Below are 12,569 nucleotides of genomic sequence, written 5' to 3'. Positions count from 1 at the left end.
TCCCAGATACTTATTGCCCCACTTTTTGCTGTCGGTAGTGGCAGCATTATGTACACCCTACCTGGATATGATGATGCTGTGCTTTTTCATTTACATCTTATTCTGTACCTACTGCTAGACAGTCTGTCCCCAAGCCTCTAAAAAAGCCCTATCAAGTCAGCCACAGGAAAACTTCAGAATAATGTAAACCCCTCACATCTGGGGACTTCAGGGAGAGCTGAGGGCAGGTCACAGCTCAGCTGATCAGCCTGAAATGCTGGATGCTGTCCAGCCATCCCCAGAGCTTGGCAGAAGATGGACACTGCCAGGGTGGCATGGGTCAGGGCAGAAAAATCCTGTTTGCTCTTGGAAAACGTGACAAAATTACAGATTGCTGAAGATGGCATTGGGATAAAATGTTGTTAGGATGACAAAATTTTGCTGTGTAGCCACTCTGAAAGTACTCCATGTTTCTGAAAATATGCTACTGAAGTTTAGTCCTGCTGATACAGCCACACAACCTTATATGATCAGGATCATTTGGATCTCAAAAGCTGAATATTACTCAATTGGCCTGATCTGATCTTACTCTCTGCTTTCTGGGTTCTCTCTTTTTCCTTGGGCTCTAGAACCTCTTTAGGTTCCTCTGGCTTCCAGATAACAGTTTTACTTTCAGCATTCTTCCCTTATCTAAAGCAATTCAAAATGAGACTTTGGGCACTCTCTAGGGGGTGAAGTATGAAAGACATTGAGGGATATATTAAATCTCTACTCGGCTGGTGTCTGAGAAGAACACAGAATGCTACTGATGCTATCAACATCTGACCAGGCTGCAAAATACAATTACTGCAATTCTTATATATCAGCGTTGGGAGATCCATACTCCTGAAACCCCATTTAATTAGGATTTTGATGCTTATATTGCATAAGAGGTGCATAACCTTCAGGAAGAGCAGCAGGAAAAGCAGTGTTTCTCAGAGGTATAACAGGAGAATGTAAAATATTGCTGTCAGCCTCCAGAATGACTGATTCTGGTGGTAGATAAAGCTGACCTTTCCATAGAGATCTGCAGAATAAACCTAACACATATAGCACAATATCTTTTTCCACCTTTCAGCCTGAAATCAGAAGATGTAAGCGGTGATTGATTTACATCACAAAGCCAAAGGCCAACAGCTGCCTATGAAAGCTTAGTAAAAGACATTGTTTATGAGCATTAGCTTTGACTCCAGTGTGTAATCCTGCCAGAGGCCAAATGCTCTGCAGCAGGAGCACCCAGCCTTCATATTGTTTTATATTGTTCATATTGCTTTATATTGTTGTTTTGTAATTGATGCAGAAAATGGGGAAAACGGACATAACTGACTTTAGAGAGATTTAAATGATACTGTTATATGGGAGGAAAGAAAGATAAAGCAGACCCTTTCCATGCCATTTCTCTATTGGTGTAACCCCTGAAATGAGCAGAATTCCTCTGATTGAATAAGAAGTGATTCAGGCATAATCTGCTCTTTTGCCTTAGTGAGCTGTACAAATAGGCTGGACTTGTGTATCTTTAAAAAATGAAGATAATGAGTCATCAGAATTTAGTGCATGTGTATATTGGTGATCCTGATCCATACACTGCTGCTAAAGTTAATCATAACATTTGCATGGCTACTGGATATTATTTTGCAGAAGAACTGATCACAAGGAAAAGTTGTACTCTGAAATAAGGGGTCAGCACTCTGGCTGCCACGGGCCCTCTGGGAATTTTTCATGTCCCACTGGGATATAATCACAGTTTTGGACTGGAGAGCCAAAAGGTACAATTCTCAGAGTTACCCTCCTTCACCTCACCATCCATCTTGCTGTTGTGAGCCAGCACCATTTCCAGAGAGCTACCTGGCAGCACAGAGGAGTGATTTGCAAGCATGTCTGTTCTCATGGGGTTAAAAAATGAACTGAGCATCATTCAGAGGCAGGTTCCTAGAAACAGGGAGGAAAAGTCACAAATGGGGGCTGAATTAGTTTCCTGTTACAGTGCTTTTAGAGAGGCCTTCATACCCTGTGACTTTGCACTGGCAGGGGCACAAGGCAGCATTAACCACATGGGTCTTGGGCAGCGGCAGAATTTGTTGCAGCCCCAAATCTGTTGCTGCTGTCATTTCATTGAATTGTGTGCAGGATTAACCCTGGCCCCACAGGGAACCACCTAATGGGCTCACACTGCAGAGGGGAGACGCAGGGGAAAACCAGGGTGGGACGAGGTCCTCCTGAGTGCTGTGGGTTAGTGGGGTCTGGCGAGGTGTCAGCCTGTTTGCCAGCAGTGCAGGTGGGAAATCCGCCCCTCGCTGGGAGCTGCTCTGCCGCCAGTCCCAGCAGTTATTGCTCGCTCCTGTGCCTGGGATTCCCTCGCACAGGAATCACGCACCTGGTGTTTTGCGCCTCATCCTGGAGTTCATCCGTGTGAGAGGGGATGGGTTTCTTCTCTCTCTGCACGCCATGGGCTCGGCGCCACCAGGCAAAGCTCGCTGCTCCGCACGGAGGGTGCTCGGGGTGTGCTCTGCAGTATTGTTCTGTTTGCATGGAAGCACTATGCATTCACAGGACGATTCTGCTCAGCTCGCAGCGTCCTTCCCGGGCTGAAGAGTCCTAAGGCACTGCCTGGTATCTTGTGGTGAGCCTGTCACTGCAACAAGTGCCTGTAGACAACCCTCTGCTCTAAACGCTGAGCTTGATTTAGTTATCAGCCCAGACATTGTCATCACGAGCAATCATCTTCAAAGAAGTGATAGGCAGAGCATCTGGGCCAAATTGTAACGTGATTACCTGACAGAGTCTTTAATAAAGACAATACTTTAGAGACACTTTGGTTGATCTGAATTCTTCTCTTTTTTTTTTTTTTTGTTTTTCCAAATTTAATTTTAGAACAGCAGTGATAGAAACACACTCCCTGAGCCTTGTACAGGGCCATGAGTCAGGAGAGGATTCTGGCTTGAAAGAAAGCAGAGACACTGACCATTCCCTTTTGCAGTGCTTAAGGAGCGCGAACCTGAAAAAGCAACTAAACACTTTAGAATGTAGTTTCATTTGGATAATCTTGAGGTTTCTACTAAGGGGAAAAAAAGAACTTTATTAAAAATATTAGAAAGGATCAGCTTAGTTTAAAAAAAAAAAAAAAGTGAATTCACTGTTCATTTAAATCATCCTTGGAACTAGCACTGCCCGCTGAGCGAGAACCGAAGATAAAAGCGATACAAGGAAAACGTTTAAAAGACTTGAAAGAAATCCCGATGTGCCCTAAAACATTAAAACCCTGGCAGAGAGCAACGCCTGCTCGGCGGGGGCCGCAGATGCCGGGCAGCTCCCGCAGCTCCGTGCCCGGCCCGGGTGTCCCGCGCAGGGCGGGCGGGCGGAGGAGCCCCGCGGGCGGGCAGAGGGAGCCCCGCCCGCCCCGTCGGGCCGCCCCTCGCGGCATCCCCCGCTCCCGCCCCGCCGGGGCCGCCCCCGCGCTCCGCGGGCCGGGCCGGGCGCTCCACGGGCGAGGCAGCGGCGCCGGGCCGGGAGCGCCTGTCCCGGGCACGCCGGGCAGGTGTCGGGCCCCGTCCCGCCGAGGTGAGTGGGGAGCGCGGCGCGGGGGCGGCGGGGGCGGCGGGAGCGGCGGGGCCGGGGTTGCCCCGGCGGCGGCTTCGCTCCCGCGGGGCCGGGCCGGGCCGGGCTGGGCTGGGCTGGGTGCGGTGCTCCCCCCGCGCTGCCGCAGCGGGACGCGGAGGCTGCATCGCCCGGCGGTCGCTGTGGTCATCCCGGCATCGGCACCGGGGGCTGCGTGCCCCGGCGGACCGTGAGGTGCAGCCTCCTCGCCGCTGCCACCCGGGCTGCGTCTGCCGGGGGTCGTGGGTGCCTGCCCCGGTTGCGTGGGGGCTCTGTGTCCTGCGGGAGGGCAAGGTGCATCTCCCCACCCCGGGGCTGAGGCTCTTCATCTTACCCAGAGTTGTTTGTGCGGGTTAGCAGCCCCTCCTCCGTGTGTCAGTGGGATGCCTCCCCCGTGATCCCTGGGGCTCCATGCCCAGGGGGGCTGAAGGTCGCATCCCCTCGGGAATGCACACCCCGTCATGCTGGGGGCTCCATCCCCAGGGGGCTGGTGAGTTGCTGGAGTCCATGCCCAGGGCCTCCGGGGTGTATCGCTCTGTAGGTCAATGGGACAGGTGTTGACAGGGTCCATCCTGCCGGGGTTGGTGGGGTTTCATTCCTCTGGGGGTCAGTGGGCCATATCCCCTGATCTGGGGGTGCTTGTAGGGTCTCTGACCAGCCCTCGCTCTGCTATTCCCGACTTGCCTGCCCTGGAGGGGCGAGGGGCAGCTCCATCGCCTGCTGTGACTCTTTGTCCTATCTCCCGGCGTGGATTAGGTCATGTTGTGACAGTGCCTGTTACTGTCTTGCAGTGCACAGGACCCGGGGATGTGAGGAAGAGGTCGGCTGCTGTTGCAGAAAAAGCAGCAACCACCCCCCACTTCCATGTACAGAGCAGTTTAATAAAATCAGACAGCATGAAGCATGTGGCCGATTTTTCCCCCCCCAATCATCAGAAGGTGGTTCTCTGTGTCATTAAATACTCCTGTTGGCACAAAGCGGGCTGAGATATATGCAGTATTGTAAGCCGGGGAGCAGTTGAGGATGAGATATGTAACAGGAAAACATCAAGAGCTGACCTCAAACTCTGAAGTTAACTGTGCTGCCTCTCCTTCGGGTGGCCTGGGGTACTCTATTAAACCTCTCTCCGTTTGTAACTATCTGACCATTCCACGTGGCCGTAAAAAGCTCTGATGCCCCTTTGAAGGCGCCATAAAGCTGCAAATGCGCTTAATATAGCCTATCCCGTTAACCTCAGTGTTTTCCCTCGGTATCCTTTTAATGAACAGCAATGCTCGTGAATTTCTCTCAACGGGCTGTCAAACCTTCTCTGCTTCTGGCTGGGAAAGAGCGCTGTGGAGCCTTGGGAGAGGAATGGTCCCAGAACCGCCTTCAGTCCCTCCTCCCCGGTGCTGCGGGACTTCGTGGGGCACTGGCACAAGATGCTGGTGCGCTCTGGCCAGAGCAGGGGCAGCACGTTCAAGCACTGTCCCTGCTCCAGCCTCATGGTTTTAGTGGAGACATCAGGGCTGGGGGTCCCTTTTACTGCTGGCAGAGTGGCTGTGAGCAGGTGTCACCAGAGTGCTCAGCCGCCTTGGTGCAGGTTCCTCTGCCTTCATTTTAAGGCACACTGCAATGCCTGTACACCCTCTGTAGCTCTCACCTTCGTGTGCAGGGTGCCTGTCCTTGCAAATGCCGTGCTAAGCCCTTGGGATGACTCACAAACTTTTGTAGAGTGCTTTCTCCCTCTCTTGCATGATGGGTCTTTGCACTCGATGAATTATCTGGGTAGCCAAAGCTTATGCCAAGTGAAGAATAGCCTGTGATATTACCGATATTACTGAGTTAATAATTTTCTGAAAAACAAAATGCCTGAACGCAAATAGAATGGAAAATGTGTCTTTGAAGTCTTTTTTTTCTTTAAAATTATTCAGTGCCTAATCTGGAGGAAACCTATTTTTTAAACTTTTATAAAACTTACAGAAGTGGGAAGGATTTATTTTTCTTTTCTTTTCTTTTTTTTAAGTATTTTTGTTTTCATGACATGAGGTCTTTTCTATGTTCCGTCTGAAATGTTGACAGGGGAATGCTGGTCTTAAAATCTTGATGTGTGAGTAGATGTTTAGTCTGGTGTACCAGCTCCTGAGCTGGCAAATGCAGCTGCCAGCAGCTCTGCCAGCAGCACAGCAGAGCTGGGTCCAGCCAGGGATGCCCAGGCTTCCCAGGGTGGAAATCAAGGCACTGATTGTCTCAAATGAGTTGGAAGTGGGGAGAGAAGGTCGGAGTCTAAGTGGTATTGCAAAGGATTTCCTAGGAACGTGGAGAGCTGCAGCTGTCTTGTGTGGCAGGTATCCGCTGCAGGGTTGTTTGGCAATGCTGGTGACATCAAACCTTAATGTTGTAAGGGTCAAATTTAAAAGCTATTGCCTATCTTCATGCTATTGCCATGGGTGTTTTACTAGCTTTTCAGTAGCTTTGTGAAATAGGGAACATCTCTGGGCAGGAATTTGGCTGGGTGCAAGAGTGCACACTTGTGTTGGGAGGTTGGGAAGGCTTTAATATGAGGTCCATCTGCCTTAGCTCATCTGCACAAGCATTGGGAAATGCTTCCTGCCTTTAAAATCCAAGTCATTACATCTGTGGAGAAAAACTCTTAAAAAAAAAAAAATTATAGTTCTTGTACTCTGCACACTTTGTGTCTGAAAGGACAGCTGAGTTGCCCCAAATTAAAAGGTCTGGGTTTCACCGCAGTAATATGTGAAAAGGTCTTACAGTGCAGACACATTTCTAAACTGCTCTGAATGTTGTTGCTAAAAGTAGCTTCTTTACTATATTTGTACACGTTTCTATAATAGCTATTATTTCTGTATATCATTATTGCCTCCAGTATGGAACTTGCTCTCTTGCTGGGTTTCCTGCAGGTGTTTCTGAGTGCTCTATGTAGCATTCTTACCTGAAATGAATTCCAAGCCCTCATAGACTCCATTAGACAAGTGTAGAATTTAAAAAACAAAAAAGAAAAAAAGTAGTTTTAACTTGGCCATGTTAAGTCAGGAAATACAGAGGCTGAGGCTCCAGCAGCAATATTAACTTGGCTGCAGTACACATCCTGTAAGCTCTTTCAAGACATACACCTCATAATGTAAACAGGAATAAACACGTAGATTAACGTATGCAGAGAAGGAGTGCTTTTATGAAAAGAAAAGAGTGTTTTTATGGATTTGCCCCCCTTGTCCCTGTGACAGCTGGGTCTTGCACAGAGCCTGGGAAAGCCTGGCACTGCCTCACACCAGGCTGGGCAGCGTGTCCATCGCTGACTCAGGCATACCCGACTGCTGCTGGGGTGAGAATAGCAGCAGCAAATGAGTAATTTGGGGTCTGTTTCTGTCAAAACAATAGCAGGGTAATGAACTGCATTTTGTTCTTCAAGGTCTGAGTTGCAGCATGTATGATGCTTGAGCGTTCCCCTTGTGCCTCTCCCCACTGGCGTGCCTGGCCCTGCTGAGCCTGCTGTGGTTGTAATGGATGCAGTGGCTTTGCTTTGGTGAGCCTCAGCTTTCTGCTTCTATTACCCACGTGTTATAGTAACAGCTCTCCCGGCTAATTTTAACTAGATCATGTACCGAAGTGATTAAATGAATATTGTACTTTAATACAGATCTGCAATGGACCAAGCAGTATTGCTCTTTCTATGATGTTGTCTTAATTAAAGACTGTGTTATTAATATATTTCACTGAATTGATAAATTTAGCCTGAAGGTCAAATAGTCTAATATGACCTTCACCGTGTCACAAGACATTATATCTTGTGCAGTTACCACTGCTCTGAGCTGGAGATTTGCATGCGATGCAGTGTCATCTAGGGCAGAGTCTGTGGTCCTTCAGCAGCAGCTTCCAGCAATGACAGAGGTGGTCTGGGTGAATAAAATTAATTTACAGGTCCTCTCCAGAAGAAAACAATTATCCTTTTCTGTCTAAAAAGGGCTCCTAATCAGTATCAGCACACTGATATTGCTGCCTTGCTGTGACATTGTAAAGCACTGCAAGGGAGGTGGGAGCAGCTGTAATGCTGCAATCCAATACTTCTCCTCTGATACCTGCCTAATGGCACCTCCTCTTCAGTGCAGCCTCCCAAGGATGCTGCTGGAGTGTTGTCGTAAGCCATGCTGTTGAGCTTTAATTTCATTATTGTTCGATTTGGCCAGCATTTTATTCACTTTCTCTGCAGTGTTAGACAATTTGCAAAGGGAGTTAGTATCTGGGTGGGTAACAGCACTTACTGTGGGCACTTAATCTAAATTTCTCTCAAAATGGAATTGTATTAAAGTAATTCAGTAAAACTTTGAAATTACAGGCTGTTTTTGATAATTGAGTCATCCCCCCCCCCACCCTGCAACTAACTGTGTTTATTAAAATTGTCATGACCTCACACAGAATGGTTCAAATCAAACAGAGTGTCTGGATCCTACTGGGTTTTGGTTCTGACCATTTTTGCTATGTGAGAGGTGAAGGTAGGCACTGCTTTGGGGCCTCGTCATGGTGGATGGCCGGCTGTCCCCTGTCAGCTCTCACAAGTGGAACAGTACCTGCCAGGATTTGTGCTGGGGGACTTGTCAGAAAGAACAGCATTGAAAAATGAGAAAACCATGGAAAATGGTCTCTTAACTACATTAAACACTTGTGAAACTTCTGTCATGCTGCAAAAAAACCCTGTAATTTTTACACAGTGGAGCTGTCCTCCCTGACTCAGAGAGGGAAAAAGACCTATTCAATGTTACATTTTAATCATATACAACACAAAGACTTTTGCTGTGCTGTTTAAAATCCAGCTTTCTTTCAGGCTGTGTTCTGCCGGGATGTTTTCATCCAAAATGGACTGCTGAGGCTGACAGGAACAGTCTGAAAAAGCAGCTCTAACCTTCCTTCCTGACACTTCAATAGTGACACCCACTGTGGGAAACTAGGGCATAAATGCATTAACACTTGTCACTGGGAAGAAAACCTTCTCCATGATGGGGACCAGAAGAGAGTGATTCCTAGATTCATGATACAAATTTGTTCATTATTTATTTCAATCAAAGTCTGTAGGTGCTGCTACAATGAAAAATTAAAGTGCACTTTACAGAATACACGAGCTGACACCCTGCCAAACCCGAAGCCTTCCTGACCTACAAAACGAAGGAGACCTTTGATGCTTCCTCCACTCTTTGCAAATTCTCAGACAAACAGGCTTTGTCCAGAATTTCGACAGAGGTAGGACCTCCTGATGCTGATGCCAAACCCACTGTGTTCACTGTTACCTTCCAGGGAAAACATCCTGCTTTTGCCTCCTGGTATTACAGATCTGCATGAGAGCAGCCCAGCTGCTTGGTCTCCTGTAAGTGCTTTGGACTTCCCTAGGTGTCCTCTCACCCGTGCCGCCGTCCTGTTGCATGTTGTCTGTAAGTTCAGCCATGCTCTCCTCCTCCCAGATGGGTGAAAAACAGCTTGTTTCCTGCTGGAGCAGGGCTTTTCCACTCCCCCAGCTGTATGCAAATGCAACACCTGTATAAATCACTAACTGTGATATGACTGAAGAAACACACTCCTGCTTCTCTCTCTGCTTACGGGGCAAAAGCAATTGCCTGGTGGTGTGGGGAAAGTCTGGCTTTAATACTGAGCTATGTCTTTTACTAATAGTCTTAGTATCATAGAATGGCCAGGTTTGGAAGGAACCTTAAAGGTCATGGAATTCCAACCTGCCTGCTATGGACAGGGACATCTTTCACTAGATCAGGTTGCTCCCAATTCCATCCAACCTGAACACAGCTTCTCTGGGCAAACTGTTCTAGTGCCTTGCCAACCTCACAGCAAAGAATTTTTTCCTAATACGTAATCTAAATCTTTTCTCTTTCAGTTTGATGGAATTCCCCCTTGTCCTGTCACTACAGGATACCACTAAAGTCTCACTCAATCTTTCTTGCAGGCTCCCTTCAGGTCCTGGAAGGCCACAATTAGGTCCCACCCCAAAGCCTTCTCTTTCCCAGGCTGAACAATTCCAAGTCTTTCTGTCTTTCCTTGTAGGAGAGCTGTTCCATCCCTCTGATCACCTTGGTGGCTCCTCTGTGCTGGCTCCAGCAGGTCCCTGTGGTTCCTGTGCTGGGAGCCCAGGGCTGGATGCAGGGCTCCAGGTGGGTCTCAGCAGAGCAGAGCAGAGGGGCAGAATCCCCTCCCTGCCCTGCTGCCCACGGGGCTCTGGGTGCAGCCCAGGACACGTTTGGCTCTCTGGGCTGGGAGTGCCATGGCTGGGCCATGTGCAGCCTCTCACCCACAGCACCCCCAAGCCCTTCTGGGCACGGCTGCTCTGGGGCTGCTCATGCCCAGCCTGGGCTGGCACCAGGGGCTGTCCCAGCCCAGGGGCAGCACCAGCACTTGGCCTTGTTAAACCCCATGATGTTCCCATGGGCCACTCCTTGAGTGTGTCTGGGTCCCTCTGGATGGCATCCTGTCCTTCAGGTGTGTCAAACCACCTCAGCCTGGTGTCATCTGCAAACTTGGTGAGGATGTACTTGATCGCTTCATCTGTGTGATAAATAAAGATAATAAATCACACTGGTCCCAGTACAGACCACTGAGGGAGTCCGCTTGTCACTGATGTTCATCAGGACTCTGAGCCACTGACCAATACTCTCTGGATGCGACCTTTTAACCAGCCTATCCGTCTAACAGTCCACTCATCAACCCATGTCTCTCCAATTTAAAGAGCAGGATGTTGGGGGGGATCATGTCAAAGGCTTTACAGAAGTCCAGATAAATGACATCTGTAGTCCTTCCCTTGTCTGCTGATGTGGTCATTCCATCACAGAAGGTCACTGGGCTGGTCAGGCAGGACTTACCCTTGGTGAAGCTGTGCTGGTGTCCCAAATCATCTCCGTGTCCTCCAAGTGTCTTGGCACAGTCTCCGGGAGAATGTCTTCCATGATCTTCCCAGGCACAGAGGTGAGGGTGGCAGGTGATTCCTGCAGTTCTCTTTTCTTCCCCTTTTAAAGATGGGTACAATGTTTCCTCTTTCCCTGTCACCTGGGATTTCACCTGGCTGCCATGACTTTTCAAATATCATGGAGAGTGTCTTGCAAACCACATCAGTCAACTCTCTCAGGGATGCACCTCACTGGTCCTGTGAGCTTACACATGTGGTGGTGCCTTATTTATATTATGTATTCAGGTGGTCATAGACCTGATCTCTACTTAGAGTGGGAGTGTGTTTGGTCCCCCACAGTCTCCATCCTGCTGTCCATCCACTTGAGGGATGTGGGAAGATAAGTTGCCAATGAAAACTGATGACTGCGGTCTGTTGGGGTGTGCATTTCTCAATACAAAGATCGAAGAGACACTTGGCATCCATGGATTTTGAGAAAGCTTCTGCCCAGAGTCTGCAGCAGAGCACAAACCCCAAAGGCTCTGCTTTCTTGATGCCACCCCAATGCTCTGAGGCACACGGTGCAGCTCATCTGTGTCCCCTGTGCTGGGGAGGGGGGAGGATGGGACCCTGGCAGCCACCTCTGCTCATTGTGGTGCCTGGCTGTCGGCACGTCAGCTTTAATCAAGGCTGGCAGGAGCCTCAGTGGCAACTGACCTCATGTTAAAGAGTAAAGTCCCTGTCTCATCTGAACTCAGTTCCCTTCATGAAGGATTTCAGATGACAAGTGGTGCAGGTATTAAACTTTAACCAGCTGTTCATCTTTAAAATATTAATCCTGTTCTTATGCTCTTACCTGTTTTCCCAGTGTGCCTGGGTTTGAAGGAGTTTCACAAGTGATGACTGCCTGTCTTGTGGTCATCCCAGATCTGCAGTGTCAGTTTCCAATTTTCAAGCCTTCCTCACAGGTGTTTCTGCTGGAAACATGCTCACCATGTTTATCTGGGAATACAAATATGCTGAATTCAGGCCAGCTTTCAGTTTTCTTCCCAGGCTCTCAGCAGCATAGATTATATTCCCCTTCTCTTAATCATCTTCCCCACCCTTTATTGTTCTGTACCACAGAGGAACCTTCCTCCATATGGGTTGTATTTCAATCTTCGACATCTTGGGTTGAGGAACTGAGCAGAGGAATGTCTTCATTGCTATGATGGAGTTTGGGCTGCAAGATGACATGTGACACGTCCTATTCCAGCAGGAATCCATTATGGAGTAGAAAACATCCTCCTGTTTATCTTCTGAATAAAACTATGAGCATTCCTGTATGGGAAAACGAGCTATGTCTTGTAGCTCAGCTGGAAATTAATAAATGCAGCAAACAAATGGGTGGCACCATTCCAGAATGCACAGTTGTTCAGGTTGGTGTGCCGTGGCTGCTGAGAGGTGTGGGCTCTGGGGAGCAGGCTGTGATGGGCTCAGCTTGGCCTGCAGCCTTGTCTTTCAGGCCACGTCCACATGCTCATCAAAGGATTTAAACCTCTGTGCCGTGAGTAGTCTGAAGTGTGGTGAATCACAGCTCCTGGAGGTGTAGGGTGGGAAGGACCTGCTGGGTCACCTGTGCTTTACTTTCACGAGGATCCTTCCTAATTAAAGCTGACTTGTGATGCAAGGTGTCTTATTTGGGTGGTTGAATAAATTGCTGTCCTCTCTGTGAGATGTGAAAGTGTATTTACTAATGTGCCTGTAAATGTCTCAGCTGTGAGGCTGTTATTTACTGCACTATTGTAATGCAAATGTTTGTGGTTATGTTTGCATTGATCACACAGAGAGTGCACACAAATTTTATTTCTTGCGGTATTTAGGCTTGCTGGTTTTTTTACTTCCTCCTGTATCTGTTCTGTTAGACACTATATCATAGAAATTGCTTAAAGTGTAATTGCCTGTCACTCAAGTGCCATTTTACAATATAGAGCTGTATCAATTAAAAGATTCTTCCTCCTCCAATTAATTTTGATTCTTAGGGGTAGGTAGCATTGTTTGTCTACAGAGCATCCCAGTAAATTATTTGGTACTTTGTACA

General features: G+C 48.2%; 1 protein-coding gene across 3 annotated transcripts in view; it reads left to right on the top strand.

Annotated features, from left to right (window-relative positions):
• Positions 1-3,519: 3,519 nt before the first annotated feature.
• PDZD2 (PDZ domain containing 2) overlaps positions 3,520-12,569 on the top strand; it is a 201,584-nt gene continuing 192,534 nt past the window's right edge. For all 3 annotated transcript variants that reach the window (XM_063180983.1, XM_063180981.1, XM_063180979.1), the window contains exon 1: positions 3,520-3,576. The gene's annotated coding sequence lies outside the window, so the exon portion shown is untranslated. The remainder of the gene's footprint in view (positions 3,577-12,569) is intronic.

The sequence above is a fragment of the Melospiza melodia genome, chromosome Z (assembly GCF_035770615.1).
Source record: "Melospiza melodia melodia isolate bMelMel2 chromosome Z, bMelMel2.pri, whole genome shotgun sequence".
In the NCBI taxonomy this organism is placed as follows: Eukaryota; Metazoa; Chordata; class Aves; order Passeriformes; family Passerellidae; genus Melospiza; species Melospiza melodia.
This window is presented reverse-complemented; position numbering and strand designations above follow the sequence as displayed.